This window comes from Hyperolius riggenbachi, chromosome 9, assembly GCF_040937935.1.
Source record: "Hyperolius riggenbachi isolate aHypRig1 chromosome 9, aHypRig1.pri, whole genome shotgun sequence".
In the NCBI taxonomy this organism is placed as follows: Eukaryota; Metazoa; Chordata; class Amphibia; order Anura; family Hyperoliidae; genus Hyperolius; species Hyperolius riggenbachi.
Genome location: NC_090654.1, coordinates 220,595,730 through 220,621,879, shown reverse-complemented (window position 1 = coordinate 220,621,879; position 26,150 = coordinate 220,595,730). Strand labels below are relative to the sequence as shown.

At 44.5% G+C, this 26,150-nt stretch overlaps 1 protein-coding gene and 1 long non-coding RNA gene across 2 annotated transcripts in view; one reads left to right on the top strand and one right to left on the bottom strand.

Annotated features, from left to right (window-relative positions):
- The window catches only part of SLC25A21 (solute carrier family 25 member 21), a 485,336-nt gene that overhangs the window by 46,557 nt on the left and 412,629 nt on the right, over nucleotides 1-26,150 (bottom strand). The window lies entirely within an intron of this gene.
- LOC137532964 (uncharacterized) overlaps nucleotides 1-26,150 on the top strand; it is a 58,938-nt gene that overhangs the window by 781 nt on the left and 32,007 nt on the right. The gene's annotated exons all lie outside the window — the stretch shown is intronic.

Sequence of the window (26,150 nt, the reverse complement as noted above, 5' to 3'; positions counted from 1 at the left end):
AAAATACGGTAAGTAGATAAATACTTGCTCTACTTACATAACATATGCATTGCACTGTGCACGTTTTGATTTTAGTGATTTTTCTACAGTAAAAAAAAGAAAAAATCCTTATTAGCATTTATCATTTTAAGTGTGGCTATTTTGAAGCCAATCCTGATGTCATTTCCTCCCTTACCCTCCTTTTCCTGAATTTGCCTGCCCTTCACTATAGAAAGTGCATTTTCTCAGCATGAGAAATATTGGCCAATCAGAGAGGAACAGAGGTGTGGGAGGGGAAAACAGTAGGGAAAGAGGTTTCAGGCTGCATTAGTTAAGTCTGAAGGTAAGTAGAGAAGTAAAAAAGGGCAACCCAGCATGCCCTGCAACTTCCTTTTTGTGTACCAAATTTTGTGTGTACCAAATAAGAGTCATGTAAACTGGGGAATGATTATTTATCAACAAGAAAAGTAATAGTGATTTTAACTTTTGGATTGCCTGGTTAGCATCCTTAGTACTTGTTTACCGGATAAAAAGAAATAATTGATTTTTGATTTTATGCCCGACAGCTACACTTTAAAGCATGTACTGTTCAACTACGCACTATTTAAATTAATATAACATAATTTTGTATCCGCATAATACTTTAACAGCATTATATTAAAAAAATTAACGCTCTTTATTGTTTCACCACCAACCGCTATCTAATGAACGCGCGCTATACTGTACTTGCTAATAGCGAGATTGCTTGTAGTGTTATGCCGATAGCGCACACAGCATTACGCCGTACGCGCGTTCTGAAATAGCGCCGTTTAGTGAATCAATCCTCAGATGCTACGAGCGGAGAATGTTCATTTTGCTTCTTTTCACTTCAAACAGCCAATCAAGATGAATTCATATTTGTTTTTCTTTTTTCTTTTTAATCGGATTAGGTATTTTTAAAGAGTAAACAGACACAATACATTTTTTCTCTTATAGTATCAAGGCTAAGCATTCTTAGAATGCAACACTGTATAGTAAGCACACACCTTGATAATGAAATGGCACACAGAATCAAAGTAAGCTTTATATTGCAAAATGAATGTGCTGCTGTCAGTAGTAGCAAAATTACCTCTGCAGCAGAGAGCGGCGCGACCGCCGCTCTCGCGTCTGACGTCACGGCGGATTCCGCCGCCGCCGCCGCCTCCTAGACATCGCTTCACACCAGGTCAGGTCTCTCCAGGGTACATCAGAACAGAAGGGCGCATGCGTGCACCCAAAGACAGGACCTTTATGCGCTGAGGAGGAAGGTCAGCTGACCGGCCGGTCAGCTGACAACTCTCGTCTGACCCTTTGCCGTTTGATTGGCTGGGGATAGTGGGTGGAGCAGCAGGTATACCTTGTGTATTTAAGACCAGGGCTGTCAGTGCATCGTTGTCTGCTGTTGCTGAAACTTTGCGGTTAAGCTCTCAGACCTTAGTTAGTTCCTAGTGTGCTTTGATCCGGCAGGACCCCGGGGATTTCACACATAGCTTAGGATCTGATTTTGATAGCTATAATTTAAACTGATATTGTTGCCTTTATGTGTATGAACTTTGCCTGAACTTCTGACTATCATTTTGCCTCACGATTCTGTACTCAGTCTTTCTGTCTTGTTGCCGACCTCGCCTCTGCACTAGCCCTCTGATTCTGTACCTCCGCACATCTGATTGTTGCCGACCTTGGCTATACTCTGACTTCGACTCTGCTTACTGATTTTGTACCGCCAACTGACCGATCTGTTACCGACCCTGCTCGTACGACCTCTCTTGAATTATTGATAGACCCCACAGTCAGGGGGCTATCAATTAGGAGTGATAGTCCCCACAGACAGGGGCTAAACTTAGGAGTACTCCTGAGCTACTGTGCACCCAAACACGTGTGATCACACCTGATGGTGTAATGGTTAAGGGCTCTGCCTCTGACACAGGAGACCAGGGTTCGAATCTCGGCTCTGCCTGTTCAGTAAGCCAGCACTAATTCAGTAGGAGACCTTTGGCAAGTCTCCCTCACACTGCTACTGCCAATAGAGCGCGCCCTTGTGGCTGCTGCTCTGCTCTGGAGCTTTGAGTCCGCAAGGAGAAAAGCGCAATATAAATGTTATTTGTCTTGTCTTGTCTTTATTAAAATACTGACATTTTGCTGTACTTATTACTGCTGTGTTGCTAACTAGTCTGTTTGAGCTCACTCTGACCAGCAGAGTACCACTGATCATTACAGCTGCCCTGAGAGATGATCTTGTATTGCAGGGTTACCGCTTCCAGTTGTTTTTACACATCTTTAAAACTACAGAATGGAACTACAGCCAATATATTCTCATTGTAAGGGAAAGTGCTTCTGTATTGTGAAACATCATCCCTCAGCAGGGTCAGCTGATTTTGTATAAAGATAATTATAGGTCTACCAGATATTTACTCTGCTCTGAGCTTATCATTATCTCTGGCTTCCAAGCTTGTGATGTGGATTTAATCTGTGGTACTAAATCACATTTATTGGCACATATGATGGACCATTAAAAAAAAAAAACACAAACCTTCACCTCAAACTATAGTCTAATCCAATACCTCTCTGTCGGCTAGGGACCGTGGTAGTTAGAATCTATGCTGCATCTGTGGCTCTCTAACTCTTAGGGCTGGAACCCACAGGAGCGCTTTTGGCAGCGTTTTGGCAGTACTGCGATACGCTAGCAGTTTGCCAAAACGCTGGGCTAATGTTAATGGATGGGGCAACTTCCACAGGAGCGTTTGCGTTTCTCAGAAACGCAAACGCAGGACGTGCAGCATTTTGGGAGCGTTAGCGCTTCAATGTAAAGTATTGAACCGCTAGCGGAAACGCTCAGCAAAACCTAAACTGAGCGGTTTTGCTAGCGTTTTGCGGTTCAGCACACTGTAACAAAATGAAAAATAATTCACAGGACCAATCAGGATAAAAACGCAAAACGCTAGGCACCCGCTGGGGAAAAAAATACAATGTTGCAAAACACGACCAAAAACGCGCATGAATCCGCTTGCAAACCGCTCAGACAAAACGCTAGCGGTTGCGTTTTGCGTTTGCGGTTTTCAGTGGGTTCCAGGCCTTATGTGGCGCAGATTCTATGCCACGGCTTTCCGTGGTCCCTAGCTGATCCCTGCTTACCAAGGCTGCAGTCTCAGCTTTCATGTGACAACCGAGCTTCCTCTTAAGGGTAAAGGCCAGTTTCATTGGCTCCTTACCAGCTGATCACTGTGAGCCAGTCACAGTGATCCTGGACGGCAAAATGAAAATAAAAAGGCTCTGGTCCTTAAACGGTTAACCAAACTCTCACACAAAACATAAACCTATCTCCAACTGACCTTTTTAAAGAAAACACTCATTTTTTTCCCTTCCAGCAGCTTTATTTACCATACCTGCACAGGAAGGCATATGTGAATACTATTATATGCTTACTTTGAGGATAATGGAGGGTTCACTTATGATCTCTCCTTTGTAACGCGTTTTATTCCATCAACGCGATCAAATAGAGAGGAAATTAAAAATAATCGTTTTACTCTGATTGAGAAAAAGCAAACGTTTATTCCATTTTTTCTATAAAAATCTGATTGGAGGTGTTAGAAAAAATCAGATAGAAAAAACTCAAAATTTAAGTTTCTATTTGACCATGGTTTGATCATAAGCGTACAGTATATTTGTATTTTTATTCGAGCTGAAAAGTTGATCAGATTTCTCTAGTTGAACAAAAAAACGAAAGAATTTGATCATGTATGGTCACTTTTGGAGTTATCTATTCACACAGTTCTGTTCCTGCTTAAAGGGAACCTTAACTGTAAAAAAAAAAAAAAAAAAGAGTTTTACTTACCTGGGGCATCTACCAGCCCCCTGCAGCCATCCTGTGCCCTCGCAGTCACTCATGGCTCCTCTGGTCCCCAGCTGCCAGCTAGTTTTGGTTTTGCTGTGTAAAATTTTACGCATTACACCCGTAACGCATAAAAATGTACTTGTTGATGTCTGCAATAGCTTCCTGCACCACCAGGGATGCGTAAAAACGGACGCATGGCGGTCGACCGACTCCCAGTCGGCACAAACGAAACTAGCTGGCAGCGGGGGACCAGAGGAGCCATGAGTGACTGCGAGGCCACAGGATGGCTGCAGGGGGCTGGTAGATGCCCCAGGTAAGTAAAACTCTTTTTTTTTACAGTTCAGGTTCCCTTTAAGCTGCTCAAAAGGTACACACATAGAAAGTCAACATAGCTGCATTTGTTTGTTAGAGTTAAAATCCGGCTCAGTGAGATTTTTCTTTTGAGATACCACTGAGATATTGTTCCAATAAGCCGACCGCCCACTTGAATTTTAAATGCTCAGAAAAAAAAATCACGTAGGAGTGATAGGAATACTTAAATGCACGCTCAATAAAGCCGTAAGTGTGAGTGTGTGAACTGACTTTCTGCAAACACTTGTAAATCATGGCGTGGCTGCTTACACAAACTCCAGAAAGTGGATGAAAACCAAAAACAGAATCCCTGAACATGCATTCTCAATCATTTGTCACTGGCCAGAATCCCGCAGATCTGATAATAAGTGCTCTTTATCTTACAGAGTGCCACTAAAATGTTCTCTCATGCTGTAGCATGTTCAGCTATTCCACTTACCTACAGGTCAAGGGGGATTTCGTTTCCCAGGTCAGATCATATTTTGTATACAAAGTTGCTTTTTAGATCTGCGAGCTTTTAAGGCCAAGTTATTATAAGTGAAATCTTTCCTCTAACACTGAACCTGAGGAGATCATGCCTGATGTCTCTTGAATGTAGTTAATGTTGTTTCAAATAATGATTTCTGTTATAACTTTATGCAGGAACAAGTATGGGAGACAAGTCATTGACACACAGTAATAGCAGGAAGTAGGGAAAATCATCCACTATGCTGCTAAGGTGGTGCAGGAAACACTGTCACTGCACTAAAAGAAAGTGTGTTTGGTTTACCTTACTTGTCATATTCTATGTAAAGCACAATTTTGCCTTCTTAAAACAGAAGGTATTTGTGACTCAGGTTAGAGTGGGTCTATGAGGTGTCCCACAATGCATCACTGCTGACTATGCAAATCATCCCTTTGTTGTCCCTGATAGCTAAACACACCCCCAGCACTGCTGAAATGCAATAATGTGTCAGCTTGTTAATATTACAGAGAAGGCGTGTTGCTAGGTTCATACATCCAAAACCTATTGCTGGGGGCCCCGGATGTTACCTGCCACAGTGCTCACTGACGCCTGAAGTGGCATCTCCATTGCTATGGCGCTGACTTGGTGCCTAGGGGTGCTCAGGATCTACCAGTACCCTAGCAACACCCCTGTTGCAGAGCCAAATTAATCCAACCTGCATACAGACTGTTTTGGTATGGTTGATCCTCATCAGTGCATGACATGGATTGATATCGTTATATGGGTTGGGACTTGAAACACTCAGAGTTCAAGATTGCCCAGGAAGCTCATGGTGAGACAGAAGTCCTAGGATAGTAGCATACAAGGGGCTGAAAAGGATAAAAAAATGTGATTATTTAGGTCGGACTATGAGGTGTCTATGAGGTGTCCCACAATGCATCACTGCTGAATATGTAAACTATCTCTCTGTTGTACCTGATCGCTAAAACACCCCTCCAGAACTGCTGAAATGCAATGATGTGTCAGCGTGTATTATCTAGCAGCATATTGGTAACAGCATATTACTGATATTCTACATATTAGTATCTTCTAATTACAGCAACAAGGGCCTATTATAAGGGCTGGTTCAGACGGACGTTTGTGCAGCATCTACCGCCAGCGTTCGGGGCTTGGCGTTAAACGCTCCCATTCAAGTGAATGGGAGCGTTTGTACCAAGCTTTTACGCGCGTTTACACGAACGCGGCGTTCGGGTCCCGATTTTCCCTGGCGTTCAAGGAGCCCCTGGAAGCTACATGTAGCTTCCAGGGACGGTTAACCGCGACGGGTAATGTCCCCCTAGGGGAAGAAAAAACGCGACCGCATGCGAACGCAACGCGAACGCTGCTGAACGCATCACGAACGCAACGCCAACGAATGCAACGCCTCCGAACGTCCGTCTGAACCAGCCCTAAAGGTACACCACAAAAAGCACTATGGATAAAAGTAACCACCAGAGGCATTGCTAGGATCCTAAGCGATCAGGGGCACATTTTCGGGCACTCCAGCCGGAAAATGGGTGTGGGCAAGCACCAGAATGTGGGTGTGGCCACTGGTGGAGCCAAGTTTACATGAACCCAACAGCAGTCTAAGTAGGCCTGCCCAGCAAAAATGTTGAATGAAGCCCCCTCTCCACTAAATAGAAGAAAAAAACAAAACAAAATGCGGCATATCACATAAATAGACAGTGTCACTTAAACATAACTAGGCAGAGTCACCTGGCTTCTGTACTGGCTGGTCTGGCTTTCTGCTGGGCAGCCAGGTTATCTGGCAGTTCCCACATAGCATTTGCTGACCTTCTAGTGGACCCCCTCCCATGCTCACACAGGCCTCCCCATTAAAGCACCACAACTCCCAGCATGGCCCATAGAAGAACCACAGCTCCCTGCACACCCTCATAAAGGCATCACAGCACCCAGAATGGCACCACAGCACCCGGTATGCCAACATAAAGGCACCACAGCAGCCAGCATACCCCCAATTGATGCACCACAGCTACCAGCATTACTGGTAACTACACCAGGGGTGCTTAGTAAACCTGAGCTGTTAGAAGCAGTGGGGTGAAGATACATTGTTCTAGTGCACTGTCCTGCGTCCCTGCAGCCATACTTGGCCTCTACTGCAGAGGCTCCATTGTAGTGATCACTGACCACTGCACTGCACTGCTCTGACAAATAAAGGTGCAGCAGCTGGGCAGTGTGATGGCCAATTATCACATTACTGACAACTCTTCCCACACAAAGTATAGGAAGAAAACAGCATGGATAACCCTACCCCAGCCCCACACCCTCTGCTCTATAAATTCCCTGTCCCTATGCAGGCTGGTATTCCCCATCAAATTAAAAATTCAAAGCCTGTAAGCATGGGGCTGGGTTCTCTGAGTAATACCAGCTGACATGGTGTATAGCATTAGGAAGTACTAAGAGATGTGAAAGGGAAGGTGTGCAGGGTACAGTTGCTGTAGATGCAAAGTAACAAAGTGTAAATTTTTTTTTTTTGCAATTAAAAAAAGAAAAAGGTTGCACCTCCCCCAGGTTGAGAAAGAAATAGCAGTGGATGGCACTCTCCCCAGTTCGAACCTGTGCCAAGATACTATCTGTTTTATCTACAGAAATTTGACAATTTAGATTTTAAAGATAGCTGGATTAATATGGGAATACATTGTCGGGTCGAGGCAGATACGAGAGAGGCTCCAGCTTCAGGGCGCAGTGTAGGAGGAGGCGCAGGGCGGGGCGAGGACGAGGAGAGAGAGGCTCCAGCCTCAGGGCGCAGTGTAGGAGGAGGCGCAGGGCGGGGCGAAGGCGAGGAGAGAGAGGCTCCAGCCTCAGGGCGCAGTGTAGGAGGAGGCGCAGGGCGGGTCGAGGCAGATACGAGAGAGGCTTCAGCCTCAGGGCGCAGTGTAGGAGGAGGCGCAGGGCGGGGCGAAGGCGAGGAGAGAGAGGCTCCAGCCTCAGGGCGCAGTGTAGGAGGAGGCGCAGGGCGGGTCGAGGCAGATACGAGAGAGGCTTCAGCCTCAGGGCGCAGTGTAGGAGGAGGCGCAGGGTGGGGCGAGGACGAGGAGAGAGAGGCTCCAGCCTCAGGGCGCAGTGTAGGAGGAGGCGCAGGGCGGGGCGAGGACGAGGAGAGAGAGGCTTCAGCCTCAGGGCGCAGTGTAGGAGGAGGCGCAGGGCGGGGCGAGGCAGAGGAGAGAGAGGCTTCAGCCTCAGGGCGCAGTGTAGGAGAGGCCGCACAAATCACGCAGCTATCATTCCCCTAATGTGTTTGTTGCAGAGAGAAATAAGAAAAGGGATACATGGCAGTGACTGCAAGTCGGATTACTAGAGACTAAGGTGTTGGGGGCTCTGGGGTGCCTCTTAGTCTAATAGCAATCAGTGTGTGATGGCTGGGGTGGGAGGGATGGAGGGGCGCACTTTGGTGTCTCAGCCTTGGGTGCTGGAGGACCTTGTCCCGCCTCTGTGGGAATAGATAAATTGGAAAACGTAGATACTGTTTTCCACATGTTAGTGTGGGTATCCTTCCAGGTTCTCTGGGTTTCCTCCCACACTCCAAAAACATACAGCTAAGTTATCTTTCATAAAATTTGGCCTTAGACTACAATAGAAACATTGGACAATGTCTAACTATGGTAGGGTTGAGATTGTGAGCTCAGAGAGACAGTCGCCATACATTAGGCGACTGGGCGGCCGATCGACCATCCAATTTGATTATTATAATCGAATTAGATGAAAATCGGTGCCACCAAGTGCATGTCCGACCGACAAAGCGACCAACTTCGGGATGGAAACTGGTCGCATGGTGGATTGCGCATGCCACAAGATGTCAGGCCGAAGTTGGTTGGTCGGGTGTGCGGGGGTACGGCGGCGATTCCCCCCCCCCCCGCCATAATGTATAAATGCGCACGCTACTGGTGCATAGTGTCTGACGTCGGCAAGGGAGCCGCATGGAGGATTACGAACACCACGCGGAGGCTGCTACAGGACAGGTATAAATGCACACACTGGGAACATTATACATTGGAGGCAGTGGCGGTGAGGACTCAGCCGATTCCTTGAAGATTTTATGCTGAACTCAGACGGTATTCGGCCTGTAGTGTATGGGCAGAATCAACAAAAAATAAATGTATCTCTAATCAGATTCAACTATAGATAAATTTGTCTCTTTGTCGAATCTGCCTATACATCGCTAGATGTATGGCTACCTTTAGTGACATGACTATATGCACTATATAAAGTGCCGCAGAAGAGGTCAGTGCTGTATCCTTTATAATAATCTGCCTGTGTCCCTGCGTTTAGGCCAACGCGCATGTGCAGCATGCAGGCAGACTTTGGACAGCACAGGAGGACGGGCGCGGGGGCCATGACCGCGCATTGCAGCATGCATGCACGTAGCTGTCGTAGTGTCACGCAGGCACGTACGTGTTGCGGGCATGCTGACAGTGCAGGCAATGCTGCGGGGGCGGGTTGTGAGGGGGGTAGTGGCCCGAGGCCTAGCGCTCATTATTGTAACGGGCCTAAGGTCTAGTAAATACATAAAAGATACATAACAATAATAATTTTCCAACCAAAGGCAGGTTTTTTTTGTTTTTTTTTTAACATTAAGCTTGCTTACAGATAGATCATGAACTACTAAACTTGTTATCTGTGAATTGCATTAAGTAGTGTTTTCTCAGCCACACAGGAGATCTACTACTTCTAGTTAGTTAACAGTGAGAGCTTGCTATAGTCAAACTGCTGTTTTAATGCAGAAACTGTCATTAAGGGCTCTGGATACTTAAAGGATTCCAGAGCCCAAACACAGATGAGAAACGGGGGGAGCAGGCATGTATGGTGAGCTGTCCTGATGCTCACCACTCCCCCCCCCCCATTCTCCTTTCTGCCATCTCCTGTAGCTGCAATTGCCCCGTGGCCCTGTCTTCTGGATGGCCGGGTCAGGAGCATTGCTGCTTTCTGGCCGGGCTGCACGCGTGCTATAGCACGCAACCTCTGCCGGCACACGTACATCAGTATGCAATTGGGGTTCCCGTACTGATGTACGTGTGCCGGCAGAGGTTGCATGCTATAGCACGCGTGCAGCTCGGCCAGGAAGCCGCAATGCTCCTGACCCAGCCGTCCAGAAGACGGGCCACGGGGCAATTGCAGCTACAGGAGGCGGCAGTATGGAGAACGGGGGGATCGGTGAGCATTAGGACAGCTCACCATACATGCCTGCTCCCCCCGTTTCTCATCTGTATTTGGGCTCTGGTATCCTTTAAAGCGTACTTATTTTAGAATGTGTAAAGTTTTCCATGCAAAGTTCTATCTCTCCCCTGCATGGATCTATGGGTGTCAGCAGCAGTAAATCACCCGCCGCCCATAAATCATTAGAGGTCTGAAATTCCACCCCCTCCAGCGGCAAGATGGCCGTGGCCACTCTTATCTAAAGTGTTTCCAAGCTCTTCGGCCACAGAGCACCAGTATACTTTCAAAAGAAAAAAATGCTGGTTTTGCTGAAGTGAAGCGGAGTTTCAGAGTTCTATAGAATTACAGGTGGCGGACAAATAGCTTTAATTCACATTCAATTATAAAATTGCTTGTTTAACTATTGTACATATCAAATGTTTAATGAAAGTTTCATTATGCTATAAAGCTAAGCAGTTTATGCTGGAATGGCATGATACTGTACATGGGGCATCTGCTTAAGACTATGCCTTTTCTGTACTTATACAGATATATTACAAAATAACTTGTGTTTTTTCAGGTGAGGTCTCATTCCCTCCCTGCAAATGTGCCCTACATAAGGCGAAAGATCAGCAAGACTGAGGATCCAAGGGAGAGACAGCTGCCTTTCTATTGGTCCCCATTGGCTTAAACTTCCTTTCCCAGGCTGAATGCTATAGACTGCAGAATGCACTACAGTAAATATACATACTCTTGTCATTTCAAATATGGAGATACTACAGTACAGTATAGTCATATGAAGCGTAAAAAGGATCAATAGTTCATAGATTTGAGCTCTGGCATACTGTAATGAATGTGTCATTGAGCAGAGACAATGAAACAGTAAAACATTAAATAGCAAATTTAAATATAAAATAAAACTGTGAAATATATATAAAAAGGGTCATTTTAGGAGAAGAAGGATAGACACTCTCATCAGTTTATTTTCACCGCCGATGTCCTTTAAAGCGGAAGGGCCCGTTCACACTGCACGCGTTTCCAGCCGCGTTTTGGAAACGCGTGCAGGTGGCCAAAACGCACGACATCAGACATTGCATAGAGTGCAATGTCTAATGTTCACACTGCATGCGTTCCAGACCTGTGCGGTCCGGGAACGCATGCTGCACGCAGATTTTGCAAAAACGCGTGGCTGTCCCATTCACTTTTCAGTGATGGGATCAGCCACGCAACGCACACAAACGCGGATGGCCATGCGTTCGTACGCGTTGCGGTCCGCACGCGTTCCGCACGCATGGCCATCCGCATTTCTGATCTGAACGGGCCCGAACTGCAGAACCGAAATAAATACATTGTTTCACTTACCTACCCCCAGCAGCTGCCCTGTCCCGCGCCGAGTCTCCATGAGTCTCCGTTCCCCCGCCGCCGCTCCGGTCTGTACCTCGACTTGTAAGTCGAGGCCAGCGCAGCCCAGCCAAGCGTATCCTTTCCCCTCTGCAGTAGTGGGGAATGCGAAGAAAGGATACGCGTGGCCAGAGCCGCGCAGGTGCAGTGGCCCGGCAGCGAAACCAAAACTAGCTGGCGGCGGGGGAACGGAGACTCGGGGAGACTCGGCGCGGGACAGGATGGCTGCTGGGGGCTTGGGGAAGCCCCAGGTAAGTGATGCAATGTATTTATTTTGGATCTGCAGTTCCGCAATAATGTTTCAAAAGCTAGCAATAAACCATGTACATATAACCGGAATCAACGTTTGTTGGTTTGAGGTCTACTTTTTCAGAATATTATACATGTACAACACACAACGGTGGTTTCTGCCTGTAGGTCTGACAGGTTCCCCCTCTCTGCAACTACCCCACCACTTCCACCACCAATGCTCTTCATGATGTTTTCCACAGATGGTTGAACTGCTCATTTGTCGTGCAGTTAAGCCCCACGGCTGCCGGCCACAATTAAATGTAGCCGAATGGCAGCGTTCATTAACGCGGCGCATATCACCCTGGACATGAGGTGCCATTTCCCAGCAGCAAAGAAAGTCTCATGTCACGCCTGAGCACGATAACCGCCATACTCTGCTACAACGACATGACGGAGGCCACCTGTCCACCACCTGTGCCGAGCGCTAGCAAGCACCTGGCCAGTGGATGGGAGCAGCTGACAGGTGGTGAATTCACCAACTTCAGCTGCTCATACAAAAAAGGCCTTAGGCCTCTTTCACAGTGCGACGTTAAAGTCGCACGTTAAAACAACATTTAACGCAGAATAACTCACTGCAATGAAAAATCAATGCCCTGTTCACAGTGCACACGTTGCGTTGGTGACTAACGCTGTGCGTTAAGTGAGAGTACTGCATTCAGTGCGTTATACACATTATTACCTGTGTTGGACTGTTTGCACATGCTCAGTAATGACTTGGAAACATACTTTTCATTGCCTGTATGCTCTACTGTATACGACCATAATGGGGCATTAAGTTGCGTTGCGACTTTTTTGGGGCATTGCGTTGTAATGTGCATTGCGACTTTAATGTTGCATCAAACCGCAACATCCTACTGTGAAAGAGGCCTTAGAGTTAGGACCTGTACACACTACTGCATTTGCGCTGCATTTTTTAAATCACAAGGTCTTTTGAAAAATCATGATAATCGTGATGACCTGTACACACTAGTGCGATGCGTTTTTAGAAAGACGCAATCGCAGTGACTGCTGCACTTTTTAAGTGCTGCATTTGAAAAAACGCATGAAAAATGCATTGCATGCATTTTTCATTGCATTTTTTAGAAACAGGAAACCAGGAAAATATAGCCTCAGCAAGATCACAAGCGCACAAAAATCGCAAGTAGAAATTTGATTAAAAAAACGCAATCGCATCACACTGCAATTTGCGCTTGTGATTTTCAGTGTGTACAGATCCTCACACATTTGAGATCTCCGGTTTACACATCAGGTCTGAACATTGCTCTGAGAACAGGAAGATGTAATGTGCCAGATCAAATGTACACAGCAATGTTCGGGGTCCTTTCACACTATGCACGCATGTTGTGTTGCAATAGGATCACAACCCAATGCTACCGAAAGGTGTCATCGTGCGTTAGCAGTGCGATGTGACGATAGAGTAAAGCGTACAGTACAATGAAAATTTTCTTCACTGCCACTGTAAATGTGGAGGACCTTCAACAGATGAGCTCCTGGAGAAAAAAAAAAGCAGAAAACACTAGGAATACCAATATAGTGTAGTATTTATAGCACTGGGATAAAGGAGTGAGAAAAGTGATACCTAGAAAGGTGGGTTACTAGAAGGCAACCCCAACAGAAAGCATGTGGAGAATTCCAACTCTACGTGGAAGTGTAAAGATTCTTCTATAAGGTGTTGCCAGTTGACGAAAAACGAAAAAACCCTGTTGAATATCAAATCACAGGGGGACCCCTACCTAGGGGAAAACTGGAAAGAGTGAGAGGAGGTGCCGCAGGAAGATAAAGATTTAAAAATTGTTTAAAATGAAACAATCTTACTCTCAGATGAGTGACAGGATATGAAAAAAAATGTAATTTATGGACTCAAATGACGACGCATTTCGGAGGCCTTACCCGCTTCCTCAGGTCAACAGTATAGTATCTAACAGAATGGGGTACAGTATAGTGTCCATAAAATGAAACACCCCTGACTTGGAGCACCTATTTAAATAAGCACCTTTTTAATAGCAGTGAAATTGAGGAGGATCAGGGAAGCCTCTGGACCGGCTTCCCACATCTAAGGTAAGTATCTAAATCATATTCCACCTTCTGGTCACTGGTTTAAAGAGACTCAGAGACAAAGTAATGTAAAGCTCTAATACTTACCCAGGGCTTCCTACCGCCCCATAAACACGTCCCATGCAGTCCTCCCACAGTGAGCCCTGGTAACAGGCTCAATCGATGCCATTCTGGATCTACTGCGCACACGCAGACCTCCTGCGCATGCGCAGTAGATCTCGACATACGTCACTGAGCTTGTTACCGGGGCTCACCGCGGCTGAACGGCAGACTGTGGACCGTGGGAGGACAGCGAGGGACTTGGACATGTTCATGGGGCAGGAGGAAGCCTCAGAGCTTTACATTACCTTCGTCTCTTTAAACTCTTCTTTATATTCCCAACAACAGATGTAACCTGCAATGTTTTTGCTAGTCGGAAATACTAAGTACAACTACTTCACTTACACATTCATAAATGTAATGCCACATAAACACTTACTGTAGAGGTTTTCTGGTTGAATCTTGCACAATGTTATGATTACTTATTAAAATATTTTAAATAAAGTTTTCTTTCAGCTGGCAGTATTATTAATGGGATGGCGGTAATGGTTAATAAAAGCAGGTTTACATATAACTTCTGGTAGCTGCGCTTAATTATTCAACATTTGGATTGGCAGCGTGATTTGGCAGGAACCGCGGAGCTGCCTGCAAACCCTACATGCCACTTTCTTAGGAGGGCGGAAGCTCCGTGAACTGCTGACTGTAAACTCTGTTTGACCTCGGATAACTCCTCACCTCTATACAATTGTGTAAACTCCAGATTACCAGCTGATTAATATGGTAAATATGCTGACATTTTATGCCTTAGGAGCTAAATAGGAATCTGGAGTTAAATCTACAAATGACAAGGAATTCTCTGCCACAAACCTCCCAAATATTAAAGTCTATATATATAAATTGTTCTTATTATATACGATAACAATGTTCCATTGCCAAAAAACAGTATGCTCCATTTGTAATCTGTTCCCCTGGAATATTAAAGGTAGGAGAATTAAAGTTGGTAGAATACGGTATAGGAAAATTAGGATTAGTAGGACTAAGGTTAAAAGAATTAGAGACAAAGGAATGAGTGACGGCAAACCGAGGTTGTGTGTGTGTGTGTGTGTGTGTGTGTGTGGGGTTGGAAGGGGGGGGGGGGGGGAGGATAGGTGTAGGAATATCATTATTAGTTTTGATAAACAATCTATTAGTTTTGATAGACAAACTAAACAGGTCAATTACTGAACTGTACATAGTAGTGGAAAATATGTACCCACATTGCACAGCAGTAATGTCACACACATGAAGAGAGAGCCCTGCCTTATCAAGCTTACTAAGGGGTTATGGGAGAAAAGCAACAGGTAATGAGAAGCTGTGTACAAGGTGGTAGTCTGGTGGTGGGTGGCTGATTAGAGTGTCCTACACAAGATTATGTATGTGTCTGAAGATATGAGTTTTTAAGTGATGCTTAAAGTTGGTAATGGTGGGAGAGTAGTAAACAGGTGTGGAAGGGAGTTCCAGCGGAGGGAAGAAATCCAAGAAAAGTCTTGTATGTAAGAATGAGAAGAGGTGAGTAGAGAGGAGGAGAGGAGAATATTATTAGTGGAGCAGAGTGGTATTAAGAGATAAGTACAGAAATAACTTACTGTACAAGGCTTTGTAAGTGAGAGCTGGGATCTTAAAGAGGAACTTTAAGGATTAAACTTCACTTTAATTGGTAGCTGATACCTCCTTTCCCAAAGAAATCTTTACCTTTTCTCAAATAGATCATCATGAGGGTCTGTACGGCTGATATTGTGGAGAAACCTCTCCCATGGTGTTATGTCATGACCATGGCCCTGACAGTTTGCTGTCTGTGAACCTTGTTGCATTGTGGGTAATAACGACTTTTTCCAACTGCCAAGCAGTCTCCCTCTGTGCATAGAACTCTAAGTTAAGAACATTACATACAGGGAGAGGGAAGATTTTACAATGGGCAAACAATAATTTCTAGGGGGATATTGTAATAGATAAGCAATTGTATTCATTGTGTTATTTTGACTAAAGGTCCACTTTAAGCGGCCAGCTGAGAGACTGACCAAGAGAAGCAGAAATACAGGAATAATAGAGGAGGTTAAGGAGTCATGCCACAGGCAGATTAACTAGTTAACCATAGTTGAGTGAATTTTCCAACAACAACATAGTACATTTACAGCAATTATTAAAAAAATAACAACAATGCAAACCACTCAATAATGCAAACTACCCAAGCCTGGCTGTACTCACTGAGTTTAAATCATGTTAGTATACATTAATATGCAAAGTATCATACTACAGTGAACCTGCAGCTACCAATACAGCTTGTATTTATTTTTCACTAGAAAAACTGTAGCAAACAGAATAACATAGTGCAGGCATCCACCGAAAAGCATTTACTGAAGAACACCACATGGCATAACAAGATCCATAGATTGGTCATCTTTGGTGAGTAAGACAGCGGAAGGAGGGTGAACATGAGCAAGCACCAGCACCTTATGATGCAGAACAGCTGTTGTGCCAGTCTGCTTTCTGCCCTTCATCCACCTACTGGAGTCCTACTCCTCAAAGGTGACCAATCTATGCATCATCCTGTGGTGAATACGCACTTCTTGTCCTCTGCTGTTCTTCAGTGGATGAAATCACTTTGCAGATGGTACCTGAATTATGTTCTTCTGTTTTCTACATTATTTGTCTTTCCATGGTCAGAGCACATTGTACTGACCATCGCTCCAGAGACTCACATCAACTTAAAAGAAAACTGAAACTGAAAATTAAAAGACAAAATAAACATACGCACATTATGGTTACCTCCCACATCGTCTACTCATCAATCTCTTTCTACTCTCTTGTGTCCTGTGTGTCCACTGTGATCAATGGAAATGTCATTCCTCCATATTATAAATGGCAATGTAACAGCGTTCGGGTCAGCACACTGTTAAACTGTAATATTGCCCACTTGAGCCTTAGGGAAACATGGACACTACCTTGCACATCGGTTGTCCTTTCAGTTATCATTGACAGCAACTGATATATAACTGACAGCAACTGATATATTTCAGTTCTGACAAAATCTTGTCAGAAAAGGAAGAAATCATTGTTAGAAGAAAATGGTGAGCTTCTGAGAGGAACTGACGGTGAGGTAAGTATGTAATATTAATTTGCAGGTACATCATGTGTTTATTTTAAATAATTTTACTTGGTTCGGGTTCACTTTAAGACTAATTCTGTCTTTCAGTACCTTTCCTGCCATATAATGCGTATGCTGTTTGAAGGCTGTCCTGAATTTTTCAGTTGAAAACTATAAAAATGAATTTGAACTTCATCTAGTGCTATAAACAAAAGCCCCCTACCTTTCTTCTTTCATAAAAAGCCCCAAAGGATGCTTGTTGACTTTTTTGACATTTATAGTTAAATAAGACTTTTTTGACATTTACCGTTAAAAGAGTTTTTCCTCTATTTATTTTTTTTGCTTTTCATATTTTGAATATTTAGCAAATTTTAGCTGCAAGGCTTGCTTACTGTCTGTCATGACTCATCAGTAATCCAAAACCACTACGTGGCTATTGCCAGCCGTCAGTCACGTCAATAGGACAAGAGGCATGTCACAAGTGACACGAGACAGAAAATGTATGGCTCATCAGTCATTACTATGAAGGGCACTTTGCTTCCTGTAACATCGGTAAAGTATGTAGGGAGATCTTAGTCTGTAGCCATTATTATTATTATTTAGCATTTATATAGCGCCAACATCTTCCGCAGCCCTGTACGGAGTATATTGTCTTGTCACTTAACTGTCCCTTAGAGGGGCTCACAATCTAATCCCTACCATAGTCATAAGTCTATGTATGTATTGTGTAGTCGTGTACCGTATATATCACAGTGTAGGGCCAATTTAGAGGGAAGCGAATTAACTTATGTTTTTGAGATGTGGGAGGAAACTGGAGTGCCCTGGGGAAACCCACGCAAACACGGGGGGGGGGGACATACAAACTCGGCGCAGATAGTGCCCCGGCTGGAATTCGAACCGGACTCAGCAATGCAAGGCAAGAGCGCTAACCACTACACCACCATGCTGCCCATTATCTTCTGTGGGACCGCCTCACGCCATTGGGCGTGGCGGCAGCCCCAGGACCACCTAACGCACATCTCCTGCTCGGAGGGCGGAGCTCCGCCCCACCTTCAGCCTCCCACTCGGGTGACTGTCAGACGGCGAAACCGCCGTCTTTTTACTAAGCACAGAGCTTCGATCAGCAGCAGCACTGTACTGGGGACAGCCGTGTGACACGGCTGTCCCCCTGGGGGACAAGAGAGCGATCGGCTCTCATAGGCAGAAGCCTATGACAGCCGATCGCCAGGATTGGGCAGCTGGGGGGAGGGAGGGGTTTGTAAAAAAAAAAAAAAGACAAATAGTAAAAAAACACACAAAACACACATATAAATATTTATTTAAAAAAAATAATAAACAACTGGGGGGCGATCAGACCCCACCAACAGAGAGCTCGGTTGGTGGGGAGAAAAGGGTAGGGGGAATCACTTGTGTGCTGTGTTGTGCGCGGCCCTGCAGCTTGGCCTTTTTAGTAAGAATGAGCTTGGTCTTTAGGGGGGTTTACCACTGTGGTCCTCAAGTGGTTAAAGGTATTCTGAAATCCAATATTTAAAAGTTGATTTAATATGGATGGATAACACTGGTAAAAAAGCAATCCAGCAAATCTGGGCATTCTTTGCTGCCCAGTGCTACAAGAAACATAAGGTGCACATACTGCTCCAGGTGGGCAGTCGGTGGGAGATGGGTGGTGGGGTCGTGAAATGGCATTTTTTACATTGAATAAACCGGATTGCTTGCAGTGCCAACTTTCATTGCTTTGTCTTCCACTATAACTTTGTACCTTGTGGTCAGACCACGCTAAGCTTGGTCTTTTGGCTGACCAACCGGCCCGAAGTGGTACAGTTGCAACCCTCCTTCAGCACACCGCAGTGCCAACGCCTGGTTTCCCACTTCCCATCTCCAGCTCAGAATCTAATCCCTACTATAGTCATTGTCTAATGCCCTTACCATAATCTAAGGCCAAATTTGAGGGACGTGGTAAGAAAATCCACGACGAGAGTATTATTAACTACCTCACCATGTCCTCATTATTGTGTGTAGGTAGACAAATACTAAAATCTTTCATGGCAATTTTGGATCCAGTCGCATACATTCATGCTCTAATGCATACATGTATGGTGGGGCATAAAAAATTAAATTGCTTTAAATTAAAATAGGAGTTTTAGCATGACCACTTACCTCCTGAAGAAGACTGACCATTAACTGGAATATTTGGGGGGCATGTTGAATTATTGTTTAGAAGTTTTATTGCACTGAGATCTTCTGCAGTGCTTTACAGAGTATATAGTATTGTCACTACTGTCCCTCAGAGGAGCTCACAATCTAATCCCTACTATACTCATATGTCCATTGTAGCCAATTTCGAGGAAAACTAAATAACTTATCTGTAGGTTTATGGATGTTGGAAGCAATTGGAGTGCCTGGATGAAAATGTACACAGACACAGGGAGAACATACAAACTTTGTGCAGATGGTGCCCTGACTGGAATTAGAACCAGGGACTCAGCCCTGCAAGGGGAGAGTGATAACCACTTTGCCACCATAACACATTTTGCCAGTCAAACCCACTTCATTAGGTATCAGTATTTAGTGACTGTACCAGTAGTGTATGTGGCATAATAGTAATCTCAGGGATCTTCACAGACATTGTATAGCAAAGAGGCAAACTCCTGGTCAGTCTGTAAAGCAGTCCATTTAATTAAAGAACCAATGGGGAGGCTTAAAAGATCAAAGGGAATAGAGTTTCTTCTGACACTTGTGGATTTCCTCCTGACACTCATTGAAACAATACTTGCATTCTGCATGGAATAAAACATCCTTTTGTCAAGCAGGTTTCAATAAAGTAATGTGACCTCTGATCATGATTTATATAATCATAAGCTCAGTTTAAAATCCCAAAGTATACTATTTTTAAAGGCAAACTTCAGCCTTATCAAACATACTGTCATTAAGTTTCATTAGTTATGTCAATTAAAATAGATAGGTAATATAATCTCTTACCCACCCTGTTTTAAAAGAACAGGCAGATGTTTGTGATTTCATGGGGCAGCCATCTTTTTGGTTGAAAGGAGGTGACAGAGCATGAGACACAGTTCCAACTGTCCTGTGTCCTGATCACCTCTCCCAGCTGCACGCGCTAGGCTTCAAATCTCAAATTAAGAAAAAAAAAATTTGCGCCAAAACAGCAGAAGGAGAACAACAACATCAGTAATCCCATCATGCTTTGCACAGCATCATGGGAAAATGCCCTGGCAGTATTCTTCTGTGCAGCTAAAAATGAGGCTTGGGTAAGAAAAACAAAGTTCTGATGCTTTGAAACTGTTAAAGAAACACCAAGCCTTTTCAGTGCCGCTGAGTAGATTTTGAGTCTGCAGGTTCACTTTAAGGGCATTTATCCTATGATAACGTATACATTACAAAGTGGTTGATTCGGTCCATTCAGTTGTTTGAAACAGTACAGAATAAGATAGAATTTCCCTTGAAATTACTGTAAATAGGACTTGTGCGTTCTGCCAGTCTATGATTTCGACTGTTCTACAGACTAACATTTCTTACCTTGAAATCAAATTGCATGAAACATTTCCTTAGAGTTCCATTAGCACTATAGTCATAGAACGCCTCATTACCTCCTATTATCCTCATATTTCACAGTGTGTGTGTCTTATCCCACACATGCACGCAGCCCTGCTCAGCTATCATGTTTAGCCACAAAACTCACATCGCACAAAGCTAGTTCTGTTTAATGGCCAGTGCAGAGAAGCAGCTTCTACAGGCCAATACATCAGCTCTTCTATCTATTACACTGCTTCTTGTTTATTGAAAAGCTCACCTGAAAGATAAACATCACAAGCAGGTCCAGGCTTGGTGAGAAAAGACCTGAAGTAGACAGGAATAAAGTCTTCTGCTCTGCTCAGTGTGTTTATGTATACCTGCAGCTCAGAGCAGATCACAGGGAAGATAAGTGCTTCAGTAGAATAGAAGTAAAATTACCAATAAAAATATTATACACTTGGGTTGATTGTACGTGGTCTTGAAATGGTGTACGTTTAAAAGAGGCATGTGCTAGTTTAGGTGACGGGTGATGCTGATAGGTAAAATATTGGTAATGTTCTAATATCAGTAATGTTCGGAATATTACCATTATTCTACTATTGGCATTCTGATGGTAGTTTCATCAGGTTTTTTGGCCCAGTCATTGATTGATCTCACCGGTAATATTGGGGTGCGCAAGCAGGGTTACTCAATAATAATGGCCCATACTCATGAGCTACAAATGTAGCTAGTCGCTAGCACACTGGAGCGCATCGCCGGGTCCCTCCACATACACAATGCGGAAGAGGGATTAGTTGTGCGACGGAAGCTGTCGCCGACGTTCCTCCCCCCCCCGCCGGAAACTCCGTGCACTGCCTATTGGTTGCTGTCGCTAGTCTGCATACACTCGCGGACTAGCGACAGTTGCGGCGAAAACTGTCGGCAGGCGATTGACCGCGCCAATCGCCTGGTGACAGCAGCGACGAGCGACGGTTCGGGGCGCGCGCGCCATACTCACGGGCGACCTGTCGCTGCAACATGCACATGGCACGTGGTTGCGGCAACAATTGTAGCCCGTGAGTATGGGACTGTACTAAACAATGCTTGCTTAGTACGTTATTATCCATCTTCCTTGCCTTCTTTTTACAAGTGCAAGTAGGAGAGGAGTTGTGACACCATAACATGAGAAGCAGTGTTGCTCATTTTGTTGTCCTGTATTATATAAAAGGCATATTGCATAGGCACTGTAATTATGACATATTTATACTGTAGGAACTGCATGTAATCAGATGCTGTTAAGTTATAGCCTTTATTTGAACCTGTCCAAAATATATGCTTTTACTTTGTAATTCTTATAAATTTCCTGAACAAATAAAGTGAGAATGTTGCATAGCTGAGCAGGTATTGCATACATAAGTATCAACAAAACAAAAAAAGAAAAAAAATAACAATTGGGAAAATGGTACCAAAGAACAGGTATAGATTGGATACAAATAATGCAATAAACCCTTTAAAATAACATAATTGGAAGGTCAAAACCTGAGATGCCATGCACAACTCAAAAGGAACTTAATAATTTAAGCATAACGCTAAAGCAATAACTATCATCATGAAACGTACAATGCTGCCCACCGAGACCAGGGATCCCAGACCTTATCAAATGAGGTAGAAGTAATCTGGAGAGAGGAGGTAAACTTCTCCATGATGTATATATAGTGGTCTTTATTAATTAAGACCATTCAAAAAGGAGGGGATGATCTCCAAGTTCCAGCCAGAAGAGCCTAGGTCACTTTACAAATTTGTCCTAAAATACGTTATGGTACTTCTTCAGATACAATATAGGTTTGTGAAAAAGGGTCATCCAACGATGGCAGCAAAAAGCACATCACCCAATATTTAAAACCTAGTGGACAAAGCCACCAACAGTAAGCTTGGTCAGCTTGAGCCTGGCACCCTCGAAAACAGGAATCTAATGAAATAAGCCCCCAACCCTTCAGCTGAGCCATGGTTCTAAACCAATCATCGAAAATTCTATAGCTATGTTACTTTATGCCGCTAATAATAGATGAGCGAGCCAGAACTGAGAACAATTTCTTCTACCCCCACTTTCACTGTATATTTTCTCTGACGGATAAGTAAGCGCATCAAGATTGAATACAGAGATGAGACGAACAGGACAGAGCTAAGCTTTAAAGCTGTATTGTCACCATAAAAATCAAATTTCAACAGCAGCTGGTGTGAGTGTATTAAGTGATAAAGATGCTAATCCTGCATTCAAAACATTTTCTGCTGTTATGGTTTGTAGTTATCAAATACTTTAGGAGCACTGGCCCTAGTGCCAAACAGTGCCAAAGAGTTGAATGCTGGGAGTTCTTTTTATCTATAATATATTCCTCCTCTTCCATTTATTTCCCTGCCTAGCTGCTTATCAGAAAAAAACCCTCTGATTACTTGTGTTTACAAGCAAGGCTGAGGTGACTCAGTGATTGGATGTGTAAATAAAAAAAAGAGTGCATTTGTTAGTATACACCTCAGTGGGAGTGTCTGAAGACTCTGGGAGGAGGGCAGCTAATGAATAAACAATGAGCAAGAGAAGGGAGGGGGGAAACAAGAGTCAGGGAGGATATGATGTCAGCATTAGCTTGGCAAGATGGCCACAGCCTAGAATAGGATGTTCTGCTTTTCATTTATAAAATTCACAGGAATCATTACATGGATAGCACAATACATCTGTTATGTAAGTAGAAGTAGTATTTATCTACTTATATATGTGTTTTTTATTTCTAAGTTAGCACAGGTGTCACTTGTTTTTTAATACAAAATACATAATTATACAAAATAATGCAGTAACATCTCATAAACATTATTGGGATGTGGTGCTGATATTGATAAAAGCATAACCAAAGGTGTTAAGTGGAAACTCCAGATGGACACAAGCAAATGTTGGCATTCATATAGAGATATGAATAGACCTAGCCAACTAAACTTGTGGAACAATATTTTTAAATGTCTGCAGTTCTAGCTTGCATATTCTGTTCACTTCAGGTTTCCTTCAAAACTATTAAGTTACTATGCCCCCCTAGATCTACTTGAAGCATTCTACAACAGTCAAGAGTGGAGAGAAAAGAGCGCTCCATAGTGTTACACTGCTTTATTAAAACCAAATTGCGCAAATTAAAATACACTTACTAGATGTAAGATGCAAACAAACATGTAGTGAGGCAAATAGCCTTAAAATCCTTCCTTGGTGAGAAATCCCTCAAACTGCCGTGGCCATCGGGGGTTGAGTGGATCCAGTGGAAACTGACCCTGGGTGACCCACCAAGGGGTAAACGTGTGCTGGTGGCGTTATTACGCGTTTCGACCTTCCACGCCTTCATCAGATCTGAGGGGTGCAAGCCAGAGCAGCGGTTGCTACTGGTTGCTTCATCTGTTTGTCTGTCTGGATCGCATTCGCTCTAGCGGTAGTGGCAGTGGTTCCTTCTGTGCTCTGTCTGGGAGTGTAGACCAGAGCTGCGGTTGCTGCTGGCTACTCCTTCTCCCTGTCTTGTCTGGTACGAACGCTTGCTGTAGGCTCGGTGAGGTAACCATTTGGCAAGCGTTCGCGTTCTCTATTTCGTGTTTGAGTTACATTGGTTAGTTAGGGTGGCACGCTTATCACTGGGCACCTAACGCGCAGTGATCGTGTTTTTAACGAGTTCGCTGTTGCGAATGAGTGTGGAGTTCGCGTTTAGCTAGCGTTTGTTATTTTCCTTGACGTTCTGATCATTGTTATTTGCTATGTCTTTCTTGCTACACTTGTGCTCTGTCTAACTCGGTCTTGTGTCACTATTGGCAATCGCCACTCTTGCGATTGTGTTCCCACTTCGTTTCCGCTGTTGTGTGTTCACCGTCGTTGGGTGGTGACTAGATTGGTGGACACACATATATTAGCAATCACCACTCTTGCGATTGTGTTTCCACTGTTGTGTGTTCACCGTCGCTGGGTGGCGACTAGATTGGTGGACACACATACATTCTGTCTCTGTGCTCACTTTCTCTCTACAGGTGCATTGCACCAAAGCTGTGTTCTGTCGTTTTACACGCTTGTGGAGAACTTCCGCAGTGTCAGCACACATATTGTGCGCTGACCACGGAGATAGTTCCACAATCGTTACAGTGTCCAACATCCATGTAAAGCAGCCCCTCTCTTCAATGGACAGCAGCATCACCCTTCTTCCACATGTTGTTCTCCTTTTTAAAACTTGCTTTTCCATCTACAGACTTCTCTTCTATATTTAGCAACCTCTTTTCCATGTCCTGCAGCTATTTTGGGCAGCAGCAGCTCAAGGCCTGGGCCTTAGAGGCCTTTCCTGAAATCCAGCCTTAAACTCAACTATGGATTTACTATAGAGGTAAAGTGACTACATGCATTAACCACTTGCCGACCGCACGCTTAAACCGTGCGTCGGCAAAGTGGCAGCTGCAGGCTAATAATTAATTAGGAAGCAGCCGCTCGCGCGAGCGGCTGCTTCCTGTCAATTCACGGCGGGGGGCTCCGTGAATAGCCTGCGGGCCGCCGATGGTGGCTCGCAGGCTAAATGCAAACACAAGCGGAAATAATCCGCTTTGTTTACATTGTATGGCGCTGCTGCGCAGCAGCGCCGTAAGGCAGATCGGCGATCCCCGGCCAATCAGCAGCCGGGGATCGCCGCCATGTGACAGGGGACGTCCTGTCACTGGCTGCACAGGACGGATAGCGTCCTGTGCAGCCCGGATCACTGGGCATGACAGGTAGGAGAGGGAGGGGGGGAATTTCGCCGCGGAGGGGGGCTTTGAGGTGCCCCCCCCCGCAACATGCCTGCAGACCGGAGCGATCAGACCCCCCCCCCTGCACATCATCCCCATAGGGGGAAAAAAGGGGGGCGATCTGATCGCTCTGCGTGCCCGCTGATCTGTGCTGGGGGCTGCAGAGCCCACCCAGCACTGATCCCAACAAACAGCGCTGGTCCTTAAGGGGGGGTAAAGGGTGGGTCCTTAAGTGGTTAATAAATTATACATTTCTACAAACACTTATTGGCACTATAAAAAATAATGTCTTGTCCCCAAGAAGACACATAGTTGAAAGGTCCTCTTTATGAAAGGTTTGCAGCTGCACGATAATACATTTGAACTGCTGACCCAGCACATCATGTAACCCTCATTGTACGAACATCCCTTCAACTCAATAGCACATATCTCACACTGAAATCTAATATGTTGGAACTATCTAACCTCAACACAAACAGCCCACATCAACTCAAAGGCTAAGTAAGGCACAGCTAAATCCAAACACGGCATATTTTACATAGTTGAAGGCAAAATATTCCTTCTCGGGAGTTCTGTGAAAGTTTTACAATGAACAGCTAGTGTCACGATAGGAAACCTGCGTTATCTAAAAGTAGTTAGTCCAGTTAATTAGGCCAGTTCATTATTGTGGCAGGTACAATCATTTACGGCTGTCCGAAACCACAGCTTTCTCTTGCTGTATGTCTCTGAAGCAACAGTAGCCAGAATTACCAACAATGCAGGGCGACTACTTCCTGCTAACTCAACAAGGAAAATATTGTCCCTGGGATTAAATGTTCTTGAAATGTTTCAGCTGCAAACAGTCAATTTACTTCCGTATCAACCTCTGTTACAGGTGATAAGCAAAATGTAACTATGCATTTCATTGTCAGCAGAATTCACATAGCATATTTCAAATGCTAATGTGGCCAAATAGTGAAAAGAGGAAAAACAAGACTTGTCACTCACACTATCACTAAGTAGTTCCTCCAAATGTTAATCAGTGCAGCGGGTTAACAGCTACGATTCACCATCACCAACAATTGTTAATACCCAGATTTGATGCAGCAGATACGCTGTCTGCACAGAATTGGCACCAAAAGCTA